Source organism: Bison bison, unplaced genomic scaffold, assembly GCF_000754665.1.
Source record: "Bison bison bison isolate TAMUID 2011002044 unplaced genomic scaffold, Bison_UMD1.0 scf7180017864192, whole genome shotgun sequence".
Lineage (NCBI taxonomy): Eukaryota > Metazoa > Chordata > Mammalia > Artiodactyla > Bovidae > Bison > Bison bison.
The window spans coordinates 336,719-348,492 of record NW_011494764.1 but is presented as its reverse complement, the minus strand read 5'-3'; the positions used below and the strand labels follow the sequence as shown (position 1 = coordinate 348,492).

The 11,774-nt window shown below is 51.2% G+C and overlaps 1 protein-coding gene across 1 annotated transcript in view; it reads right to left on the bottom strand.

Annotated features, from left to right (window-relative positions):
- ZNF423 (zinc finger protein 423) overlaps positions 1-11,774 on the bottom strand; it is a 337,684-nt gene that overhangs the window by 263,051 nt on the left and 62,859 nt on the right. The gene's annotated exons all lie outside the window — the stretch shown is intronic.

Below are 11,774 nucleotides of genomic sequence, written 5' to 3'. Positions count from 1 at the left end.
GTTAGACAATGATAAAATGCACGTCTTAGAATCAAAGCATTTTAATAACCAAGTGTTCAGAAGACAGTCTTGCAGGAGGCCAGACCCTACCTGAAATAAGCAGAAGCAGGCAAGCTCCCTACTCCCCACCCCCATACCCTACCAATGGCCAAGGCAGTCACAGCCGTCTCTGGGTACAGCCATATCCCAGGGTCATCTTCCCCTCCAGCTGTATAACCCTGCCCATCTCTTCGGAGACCACTTCATCCACCTCAGAGACTACTTCATCCAACCCAGCTGTTACCTGGTCAACACCACACCCTCCAGCATCCCTCCTGAGAGCTCTCCAGAGCCAGCTGGTACACCTCCAGGGAAAGGAGGTGGTTGGGGCAGTCACCACCTCCCAGGGCACTGCCAGGCAATGGAATGTGATGATGGAGGGAAGGGGGCACGGATGGGTTGGGAACACGGGGACAACATCCATCCTGAGTTTGGATACTTGTGAGCACCTCTGACAGATGGGGAGTGGTGGGGGCAGGCATGAACGTGCTTCGGAGCCCTCATCCATGGAGCTGTTCAGTTTCTTGAGTTTTCTTCTAAAGTATGTAAGACCTGCCTTCCCTGGTGGTCCAGTGGCTAAGACTCTGGGCTCCCAATGCAGAGGGCCCGGGTTCGATCCCTGGTTGGGGAACTAGATTCCACATGCCGCAACTAAGACCTGGCACAATCAAACAGACAAAAATAAGTAAATAAATATTTTTAAAATAAACTTTAAAAAACATTGAGACTTTTTAAAAGCCTAAGTCCAGCCAAAAGACAGCACAGCTCTAGGCTCCAGAGTAAGGTAGAGGACAATTCTCATTCCATGTCACTAACACACAACAAAATTATCTTGTGCTTGGGTATTTTGCTTTTCTTCTCTAAAGTATTTGCCATACTGTACAATGACTGTTTTTCTTTCCTCTTAGACTGTGTAACAACGGGCAAGGGGCACGTGGCCCCTTGAGGGACCAAATCCAGCCCCGCAGCATCCTCGGTGCCAAAGACAAAACCGACTCCCCATCAGGAGGGTCAACAAACAAGGCCAAGAATTTCTAGTCTCAAAAATCACATTTTCCTTGACTTTCAATATCATATTTCAGATTCCACGGGTTTGTGATGCTTACCATTCACTCAGCTTACTGACTTGCTACATTAACACCTCCCACATTCTCCTTCTATTTACCCTCAGGAGTTCATGAATTTGCAGCCAAGGGAGCCTTTATGAGATGTTCACGCACTCACTGTCACCATGCCGGCTCCGCAAGCGTCTGTGAAGTGAACAGCTCCAGCTCCTGGTCAGAGGATGGCTTTGTCATCCACCTGCTTGAGGTAAGTTTCTAGGACATGAGGAAGCCCTACATGCTGAGGACTGCATGGCCCACATCAAAGGCTGAGTGAGTGAGTGAAAGGTGCTCAGTCGTGTCTGACTCTTTGTGACTTCAGTATTCTCCAGGCCAGAATACTGAAGTGGGTAGCCATTCCTTTCTGCAGGGGATCTGTCCAACCCAGGGATCGAAACCAGGTCTCCCGCATTGCAGGCAGATTCTATACCAGCTGAGCCAGCAGGGAAGCCCAAGAATACTGGAGTGGGCAGCCTATCCCTTCTCCAGCAGATCTTCCTGACCCAGGAATCAAACTGGGGTCTCCTGCATTGCAGGTGGATTCTTTACCAGCTGAGCTACCAGGGAAGCCCACTGTTTAATTAACCATTATTTTTAAATCACCTTAGCCCAATCCCATAGAACTCATGCCTGTAAATTCTAGAACTCAACACAGTTCTGCAAGTTATGACTCTTGGGAACTCAAACCAAGCCAGACGTGTGACCACCTGCCTGAGAGTCCCTCCTTGGAGGGAGTGTTGAGGAGCCTGACACAGCAGGAAAAGCCCCCTTGCCATTAATTTTAATGAAGAATGGTCTCAAAGACACACACCTGCGCACCCCGGACACCCCAACAGCAAACTCGGGTTCACCTGCTGCAGCAGGTGTGAGGAGATTAATTCCCCAAATGCTCAGAAGAGAAAATATGTTACAAATGACAAGTCAAGGAAAGACTGATGGATGACTCCTCACTCAGAACAGTTCACCAGCTCCTCCCCTCCACAACGTTAGTCATTCCAGCCGTCATCACCCTGGTACAGGACTGGGTCACCTCCTCCCCTAAAGACCGCAAACTTTGGTGGCTTGTGTAGCCACTCATCAAACCCTCAGGGGACAGCTGCTAGGTGGTGGGCACTAGAATGTTATTCTGGCTCCACCTTCACCTGCCAGTGGTGGAAAATGATTTATCCAGGAGCCTAAACATCAGAAGGATCCACTGCAGGGGCTTGTTTTAAAGGATGCTTAAAATAAGCATCCTTTCAAACAACATTACACCCTCATATTCCTGAAAGAATGGCACTCCAAGTCTAAATTGTAGTGGCAGGGGGTACACACTTAGGTGATCCTAAATCCTAAAGGAAATCAACCTTTAGGAAATCAATCCTAAAGGAAATCAACCCTGAATATTCATTGGAAGGACTGATGCTGAACCTGAAGCTCCAATACTCTGGCCACCTGATGAGAGGAGCCAACTCATCAGAAAAGACCCTGATGCTGGGAAAGATTGAGGGCAGGAGGAGAAGGAGACGACAGAGGATGAGATGGTTGGGTAGCATCACCAACTCAATAGACATGAGTCTGAGAAAACTCCAGGAGATGGTGAAGGACAGGGAAGCCTGGTGCACTGCAGTCCATGGGGTCACAAAGAGTCAGACATGACTTAGTGACTAAACCACAACAATTCCTTAAAGAATGACACTCCAAGTCTAAATTGTAGCAGTAGGGAGTGCACGCTGAGGTGACAACATTAAAGAAATGCGAGTTATGGCCATAAAAGTCAGGTGAATGCTTACTTTTAAAAGGAGGAGGGGGCTGTGTCTCGGATGGAGAACACAGATGGGGGGTTTCAATGATATCTCACCTTATAAGAATTTGCTAAGTTGTACATTTGCTTTGTGATTGCCCTCAGCTGGTAAAGAATCCGCCTGCAATGTGGGAGACCTGGGTTCGATCCCTGGGTTGGGAAGATCCCCTGGAGAAGGGAAAGGCTACCCGCTCCAGTATTCTGGCCTGGAGAATTCCATGGACTGTATAGTCCACGGGGTCACAAAGAGTCGGACACAACTGAGCGACTTTCACTTCCACATTTGTTTTGCGAGGTGTCTGTGTTTCATTTTACAATAAGATAGGCTCAAAAATGAAAAAGGCAAGCTTGAGATATGCCTTGGAGGTGATGCAACCCAAGGACCAGCAGATGGCTGGAGGGTGACAAGAAGGCGTCCCCGGGTCGATTACAGGGGATCACTGCAAACTCGCCACCAGCGTGTGGTGTGTGAGAGGCCTCAGTTCAGAGCAAGCTTTGCTGGGCACTGGCTGTTTTCAGGCTTGGAACTGCAGTTTCACAAACACGCACACCTCTGCTATAGCAAACCTGCCTGTTTTCACTGTGCTCGTTTGAAGTTAAGATCCCCAAACTCGGTAAGTATGTTGGTCTGGAAAGAATGAGGGGCCAAACATCTCCTTCACGTGTCCCTTTAGGCTTCAGGGCTCCCCGAGGGAAGGTGCCCTGCCTGCCTAGGTGGGGCCGGGAGCCTTGCCCTTTAGCCCTGTTCTCTTCACTGTGCTGAGTCTATAAAGACAGATTTCTGGCAGCGACACCCCACTGGGCTGTTAGCTCTGTAAGGGCCTGGATCACTCTGACTTGCTTGCACTGTAACCCCCTGCCAGGGTCTGGTGTTTGCTGAATGAATGAATGAATGAATAAGTCAGGCTTCCCACAAGAGCTTTCCCCCCTATTACATTCCAGAGATCAGGAACCACACCTGCCTTACTTACCATGGACACATCAGTGTCTAAGCCAGGACTCAGCACACAGAAGGTCCCAATTATAAAATAAATGAAAGAAAAAAAAAACTGTTCTAGGGATAGAGGATACAAAGTTGACCAAGACATGACATGGTCCTTCCATCAAGGACCTCCTCATCTAGCAAATAGAGGCACAAACCAGACCATGTGATAAAGGCAACCGCCAAAAATAAGCGGAGGGTGAAAGGAGGGGGAAATCAGAAAGGGCTTCTCAGAAGAGAGGACACGGAGCTGATTCTCAAAGCCAGAAAGTTTCCCCCCTGGGAGGCCAGCAGCACCTCTGAGGAAGTGTCCAGGGTCTCCCCAAAGAATCTGCCTTGTCTGCTGATTCCACCAGGAGTCACATCCCCAAATCCTCACATCATGCCAGGATCACCACCTCCCCTCCAAAACACGCGCACACACACCCCAAGAAGGCGCTTGGCCTGCCAAATGCAGCGTGACCTAGGCCAAGTTATTAACTTCTCTGAGGCCTTTCCTCAACGGTGAAAGGGAGACGATGACAACAGGGCCTGAATTACAGAGCTATCAGAGGATAACAGACCATAAACCACGGCAAGAGCTCAGCGCAGCGCTGGCTACTGTCACCTCAAAAAGCTTCCTTCTGACTGCCATCGTTATAGCTAAAGAGGGCAGAGGCAAAGCCGAGTGTGTCCCCAGCTTGCTCACGCTTCGTCAACAAGGGCCTTGGACATGCACACAGACCTCCTTTGATCTTGTTCAAAGGCAGCATCTGACTCAGCATCTGACTAGGGAGGGCCCCGAGATGCTGACGTTTGAAACCAGCTCATGGGTGATGCTGGTCCATGGACCACACTTTTGAGTAGCAAGCAGTTAGTCCAACACCTGGTCTCCTCCCTTGTAAAGTGGAATCGATAACAACCAATGCACAGAGTAGTCACTCAGATTAAATGGGGCAACGCGGGTTCAGAAACCCCTGGCGCTCGGCTGGGCACGTGGAGGACGCTAAGAAGATGATCCCCCCTCCTCTCCTCCCATGACTGGCTAATTCCAAACAGTATTCATCGGGACACAACCCCCACCCGGAAGCACTGAAACAGTGTTCAAATAAGGCTTAATGAGGAGATGAATGAATGGAGAAACCCCTGTTGAAAAACCACTAAGCAACGGAGTTGAGATCCAGAAGCAGAGCCTCGGGGCCCTGACTCCTGCAGGGGCAGTGCTGGTACAGTTACGGCAGGACAGCCCTGTGAATCAAAACCTCCCCCCCAGCCCTGCCCGCCACGGAAGTGACCCCCACTGAGAATACCGCCTGGGCGGCATCCCTCCCTCATCTCCCCCCACCTTGGCTGTGGGAGGCACACAGGTGCCAGGACAGGATTCCCCACTCAGCAGCCTGTGCCCAGCCCTTCAGAGGTGCACAGATGCCCCGCACGCTTTCCCAACACTGAGGCCATCCTGGCATCTGGGCCAGAGAACTGGGGCTCACAGGAGGCGGGCAATTCACCCGAGGTCAGGCCAGGAAGGAAGAGAAAAGATGGGCGTCCTGGATCCCATGCTAGAACAATTTCCTGGCCTGAGGTCTGAACCCTACTTTCCAAGAATGGTAGGGAGCCGTGAAGGGCTCGCAGCCCCCTCCCCTGTGACACAGGATGTTAACAGGACAGGCCGGGTCCCCCAGTACCCTCCACCCTCAGGAACTTCACCCTCGGCGTGAAAGCCTGGCTGAGTCCAACCCAGCAGTGGATCTTGGAATACAGACCCTAATAAACTCGTGGGGAAATAAATTAAGTAAAGAGCCCACAGCCTCCACATCTCTGAAATGAAGATGTTTTATTTTTATTTTCATGTCCCCTTTTAATTGAAACAACTTAGATGCAGTAATGTGCTTAAATCTTGAGGAAACTGGGCGGCACATTTTTACAGAAAACCTTCCCAAGGCCCCGCAGACGGCACACCCCCCTGCCAGCCGTGCCCCAAGGCCAGTGACTGCCTGACCTCGGTCACCAGACACCGTGCTGCCCAGTTCTGGACGCCACATAACGGGCGCATGCAGCACGCTCCTTTTGTGTCTGGCTCCTCTCACTCCGTGTTGTGTCTGGGCCATTCATCCAATACTCGGGGACCGCAGTCGGCCACGTGTCCTCATTGCCGGGGCCATACTTCTCAGCTTTGCTTTCTTAAAGGTCAGGTCCAGTCCTGCCCTTTCTCTCCGCGGTCGGTGTCACTAAGGGCAGACCTTAGACCACAGGGCAGCTCATCCCAGTATTTCTGCCACTTGTCCTTGTCCAGTTGCCGCTTTGAGGTTTAAAGCAGCTCCATGCCCACAAGTGGCAAGCACGCTTCGCTGAGCAGAGAGCTCCCTCTCTCCTCCGAGCGCCACGGGCACTGAGACGGTCTGCCTCAGTGCGACGGGGAGGGCGGGAAGGCGCTGTGTCTGAGGGTCACCCGCTCCTGGGGCCAGGTGGTGGCGGGTAGGAGGCTGCGCCAGAGCTGGGAGGGTTGGGGAGCGCGCTCCACTCCACGCAGGGAACCTCATCGTCCCCTCGCCGCTGAGAGCCACACCCAACGAGCCTCTTGCCACTGGCGTCCTTTATCCAGGTGAGAGACGAGAAAGGTCCATGCCCTCCACATTCCTTCTCAGACAGAGCTTTAGGGGTGGGTGTTGTAACGTGGTAAAGCCACTTGGCAGTTTTTCCAAAAAAATTAAGCAACCCACGTCTCTATTGACTGATAAATGGATAAACAAAATGTGGAGTATACATACAACAGAATATTAGTCAGCCTTAAAAAAGAAGGAAATTCTGACACGTGCTACAACTTCGATGACCGTGAGGACATGCTAGGTGACACAATCTGGACACAAAAGGACAAAAATTGTTCAAGAGTTTCAGTTTGGGAAGGTGAAAAGAATTTTGGAGATGGATGGGGGTGACGATTACACAACAGTGTGAATCCTCCTAATGTCACATGTTGCCTGGACACAACACCTGGACACTCGACCATGGCTAAGACAGTAAATTATATGTTGTGTATATTTTATCATAACTTTTTTTGGAAAAAAAGTAAAATCCTGAAAAAAGGCAGGCAGATGCAAGAAAAAGGAAAACAATTCATGGTATTAATATGAGAAAAAAATTCAGTTTCAGGCAACTACCATTAAATAAAACAATGAGACTTTTTTATATTTTTTAAAAAATAAAGTGAGAGTTTGCAGCCACAGTAAGATTAAAGTGGCAACAAGATGTAAAAGTGTGTACAATCTCCAACCAGAGAAAAGAAGATAGTAAAAAAAAAAAAACTTCTCTCCCTTCTCTGTCTTGCCCCCAACATCACTGCCACCGAAAACAAGATGTGTGGTAGGCAAGAAAACACGCGCGATTTCATCAGACAGAGCAAGTTCTGATTGGAAGCAGGGGGAGACTCTCCCCTGGACGTGTGGGTCCACACTTTTCTCAAGTCTTGGAACCTTCAGAGCAAGTTCCAGGCTCCGAAGGACTCTCCTTCCTCTGGCTTCTTGTAAAAATGAGGTTCTGCACAGCGGAGGGTCCAGGAAACTCAAAAACAGCCGGTCTCCAACTCAGGATCAGTCTGGAACCGACACACAGATCCCAAGGCTTCTGAAGAAGAAAAGCCCCAGCGCCCAGCACCGCTCACCACACCACACCTCCCGAGCGCTCAGGCTCACTGCAGGCTCTCTCCCCTCACACATCACAGCAGTGTGAGCAGACAGAGACACTGGCTACATTTCACAGACAAGGAGACTGACGCTCACAGAAGGCGAATGGCTCCGCTGGGCTCCCAAGCAGGAGGCAGAGCTTATGTACATGTTGATGACCCAGCAGAGTCCAGAGCCCAACTCTTTTTTTTTTTCCTTTTTTAATTTATTGTTCTTTTTAAAATTTGTTTAAATTGGAGGATAACTGCTTCACAATGTTGTCTCGGTTTCTGCCGTCCATCAGTATGAATCAGCCATAGGTATACAAACTCCTTCTTGAACCTCCCTCCCACTCCCACCCCATCCTGCCCCTCTAGGTTGTCAGAGCACCGGGCTGAGCTCCCTGTGCCATACAGCAAATTTCCATTGAGAATCCATTTTATATATATGTAAATGTTTACATATATGTATATGTTTCAAGGCTACTCTCCCAATCCGCCCCACCGTCTCCTTCTCCTACTTCCCACAGTGAAGTGAAGTGAAGTTAAAGTCGCTCAGTCGTGTCCGACTCTTTGCGACCCATGGACTAGTCCACGGAATTCTCCAGGCCAGAATACTGGAGTGGGTAGCCTTTCGCTTCTCCATGGATCTTCCCAACCCAGGGATCAAACCCGGGTCTCCCGCATTGCAGGCGGATTCTTTACCAGCTGAGCCACAGGGAAGCCCACAAGCACTCTCTATGTCTGTGTTTCTACTGTTGCCCTGCAAATAGGTTCATCCATAGCATTTTTCGTAGATTCCATATATATGCATTAATATACGGTATTCGTCTTTCTCTTTTTAACTTACTTCACTCTGTATAACAGGCAGAGCCCAGTTCTTAACCATCAGGCTATGGCGCCCTTCTGAGACATGCAAACAACCTAAGGGACTCCATAGCCCAAGTCTCCACTGACCAATGAATGAGCAAACAAAATGTGTGGCCTGGCCAGGGCTGAACCAGGTACACAAAGAATAAACCTTCCTTTAGCAATAATCTCATTGATTCACATAGAGAGTTTAGAGTTTTCAAATCTAAGAATCTTTCTGCTCCAACAGACCACGAAGGTAGATAAGAGAGTTTTCATTGTCATCCACAGTTGATAAGAAAGGAAATTTAGAGGAATGATCAGAAAGGGCCATGGGTAGCTAAAAGTCACACAGCAAGCTCCCATCAAGTTAGACCTAGCATCCAACCAGGCTTCATTTCTCGACCCCAGAGACAGTCAGACCACACTAAGCCTCCTGGAATGTGCCCCCAGATATAACATTCCAGCGGCCCTGGGCTACAGAGGAAATTCTCTGGAGTCCATGCAGCCTTCCTGCCAAGCCACCACACAATGCCTGCCTGCCAGCCTGACATTCGGGCCTCCGTTTTTTATTGCTAATTAATTTGGATGGAGACGTCTTTAAAACGAGACTTAACGTCGGGTCCTCCCCACTGTCTGTGAACCAATTTCATTACAACAGAAACCGTGTTGCCAAAATGAGAAATCCCCTCCTTTTCAGGCCTGTGCCCTTGAAGGCATCTTATTAGAAAAGACCATTTCTTAATTAACATTTTTGATCTTTAATCCATTACACATCCCTCTAATCCTGTATGGAGGTGCGGCTGGCCCACTTCCGCGGGCTGGCTCTGGGCTGCGCAAGGCTGGCAATTTCAGCGCTGAGGGCTCGCTCACAGCTGGACTCCGCCGCGGACAGTCTGCAGCTCCCAGACACCACCTCTGGTCCAGCCGTGGGTACATTTCCCGAGCGGGAGGCAGGAAGGGGGGGGCTCGGTGCTGACACCCCCAGATGGGCCAGTCTGCAGACAAGAGTTCATTTCATTAACCCCTGAACCCCATCTCTGCTCGCCCCAGAATGGTTTCAAGCAAAGGCTGTTTTTAGCAGCTCTGGCTCCCACCAAGTGTGAGAGTCTCGAGGCGGGTCTTCCTTCCCATTCGCACAAATCGCAAGCAACTTGACCACATCTGTAAGAAGATTTGGTCCCCGCAAGGTCACAGGACCCCGCTCTGTAAAGCTCTGAACCTGCCCGGGGACTCCGTCTTCATTGTGTGGTGAGGACCCAGCCTCTCCTGGGTTTCTTCCCACCTCCCTGACCACTCATCTCTCTCCTCCGTCTCTCCTCCTCACCCCAGCCTTCGATACTGATGCCTCCTGGACACAGATCTCAACTCTTTTGCTCAGTCCAGGCTCACGCTGCTGGTAGGTGCATCCATTCCAGGGTTAGGTACTAATGACACACTCATGACACCCAAACGCACCCCTGGAATCATCCTCCCCAGATCGCAGGACCACACAGATTCAATCGCTCATCAATATCTATGAGGCATCTCAAACTTAAGGCCACCGTCTAACTCTTGAGCCCACGGCCACCATCTGGACCCCAGCGGCTCTTCCCAGGGCTGCCATCACAGTGAAGGGCCCCTCTGGCCATCCCGCCACTCAGCCAAAAACCTTGGAGTTGTCCATGGGTCCCCTTCTTTTCTCATCCCCAACATCCAACTCAGGAGCAAATTCTGTTGGACCTTCTCCAAAAGAAATTCCTAGTCTGAACTCTTCACCTCCTGCCCCTGGTCTCAGTCCCTCCGTCTCTCAACGGAATGGGTATGAAGTAAGCTTCACTGCCCACACAGCAGTGGGCCCCTTCCCAGCTCCCCTTCAACTCAGAATAAAACCCACGTGGCTTCCCTCTGTGAGTGCTGCTGCCTGCCTCCCTTCTCAGCTCCCCAACCTCACTCCATGCTCCGCTGCGCCTGGTTCTCCCTATTCCAGCCACAGTGATGCTATTTCCCTTCTCTGTCTTTCAATGAGCCCAGCTCACTCCCATGAAGAACAGCGGCTAGAACACTGCTCCTACCCACTCCGCATGGCACATGCCCCCTTTGCTCAAACACCCCCTCCTCGGCAGAGGCCTCTGCTCCCCATCACCCCATCATCTCTAACTGGCCACCCTGCCGGTCCCCTTCCAGCAGAAATACAGAACACATGATCTATTTACTGGTTTATGTACTGTGCCTGCGTCATCTCCCCCACTAGACCCACAGCAGGAACTTCGTTGGCCCTGTTCACCACCTAGAACAGTCCTGACACTTAGTAGGTGCTCAGTGACATTTATGACGGATGGAGCGCAGCCTGTTGGGACCTTGCCAGCGGTGACTCAGCTGCTGAGCTGAGTCATTCGGCTGGTGACTTGTGAGCTGGCTCAGCTCACAGCCATCACTGGCCACCAAGAGGTCCTGCAGCTCCAGCACTGATGTTCTTCCAGCAGCAACGGAGACGGTGGTTAGACATTCAGTGGAACTTCCTGGTGAAGTATGTTCTGAGAAACTGTCCATCAGCGAATAAAGCCCAACTTGAGCCTCAGGCTGGATTACTAGGGGTGGGAGGGAGAGAAAGCGTCAGAGGAGGTGGGGTGATGGAGGAGATGGAGCCTCTGAACAGTTAAGGGAAGGGACAAGCTGTCATGTGGTCCTTCAGAGACTGCAAAGGGCAGGACGGGAGTTCACAGAAAGAGCAGGCCCCCGGGAGACATGTGCAAAGGCTTCACAGAGGACGGGCAATGGGCTGGGCCTTGAAGGGCTTGCAGCTTTGGGGTAGGTGATGAGGAGGGCATTGCAGGATGGGGACACAGCCCAAGCCAGGGCACAGGGCTGGAAATGAGGACACAGGACTCAAACCTCTATTCAATTATATGTAAGAGAACGTATCTGGGATTGTAGAGTCCTCCACCTGCCTCGACTCTCCCAGCAAAATGCTCCAGCGAGATCCTCCGTGGGACCACCTGCCTCAGGGTACCACAATCGCCCAGGCTGCTGAGGGCCCCTGAACGCAGCCAGCCACAGAGCTGGGCCTGGAGCGAGGAGCTCTGGACTCCCAGTCTAGTGCTCCTGCCGTTCAGCACTCCCCAAGTTCCCCCTTCATCTGCATCCCCAAACCTTGACCTGAACCCTGGAGGCCATTGTGCTGCAGACCACAAGGACAAGAGCCCATCCCCCATAGCAGCAGGGGGCCAAGGTGCCCAGCACCCCCCTGCCCTCTCCCAGGCCAGAGATGGAGGGTACCGGCTGGCTGTGGAGGAGCGGGGGGTCAATCTCTCCCTGACACCAGACAAGTTCCCTTTAGGGAAACTTTTGTCAGGGCCCAAACAGGCATTTCCCAGCCGGTCAGGCCCCAAGACACAGTCT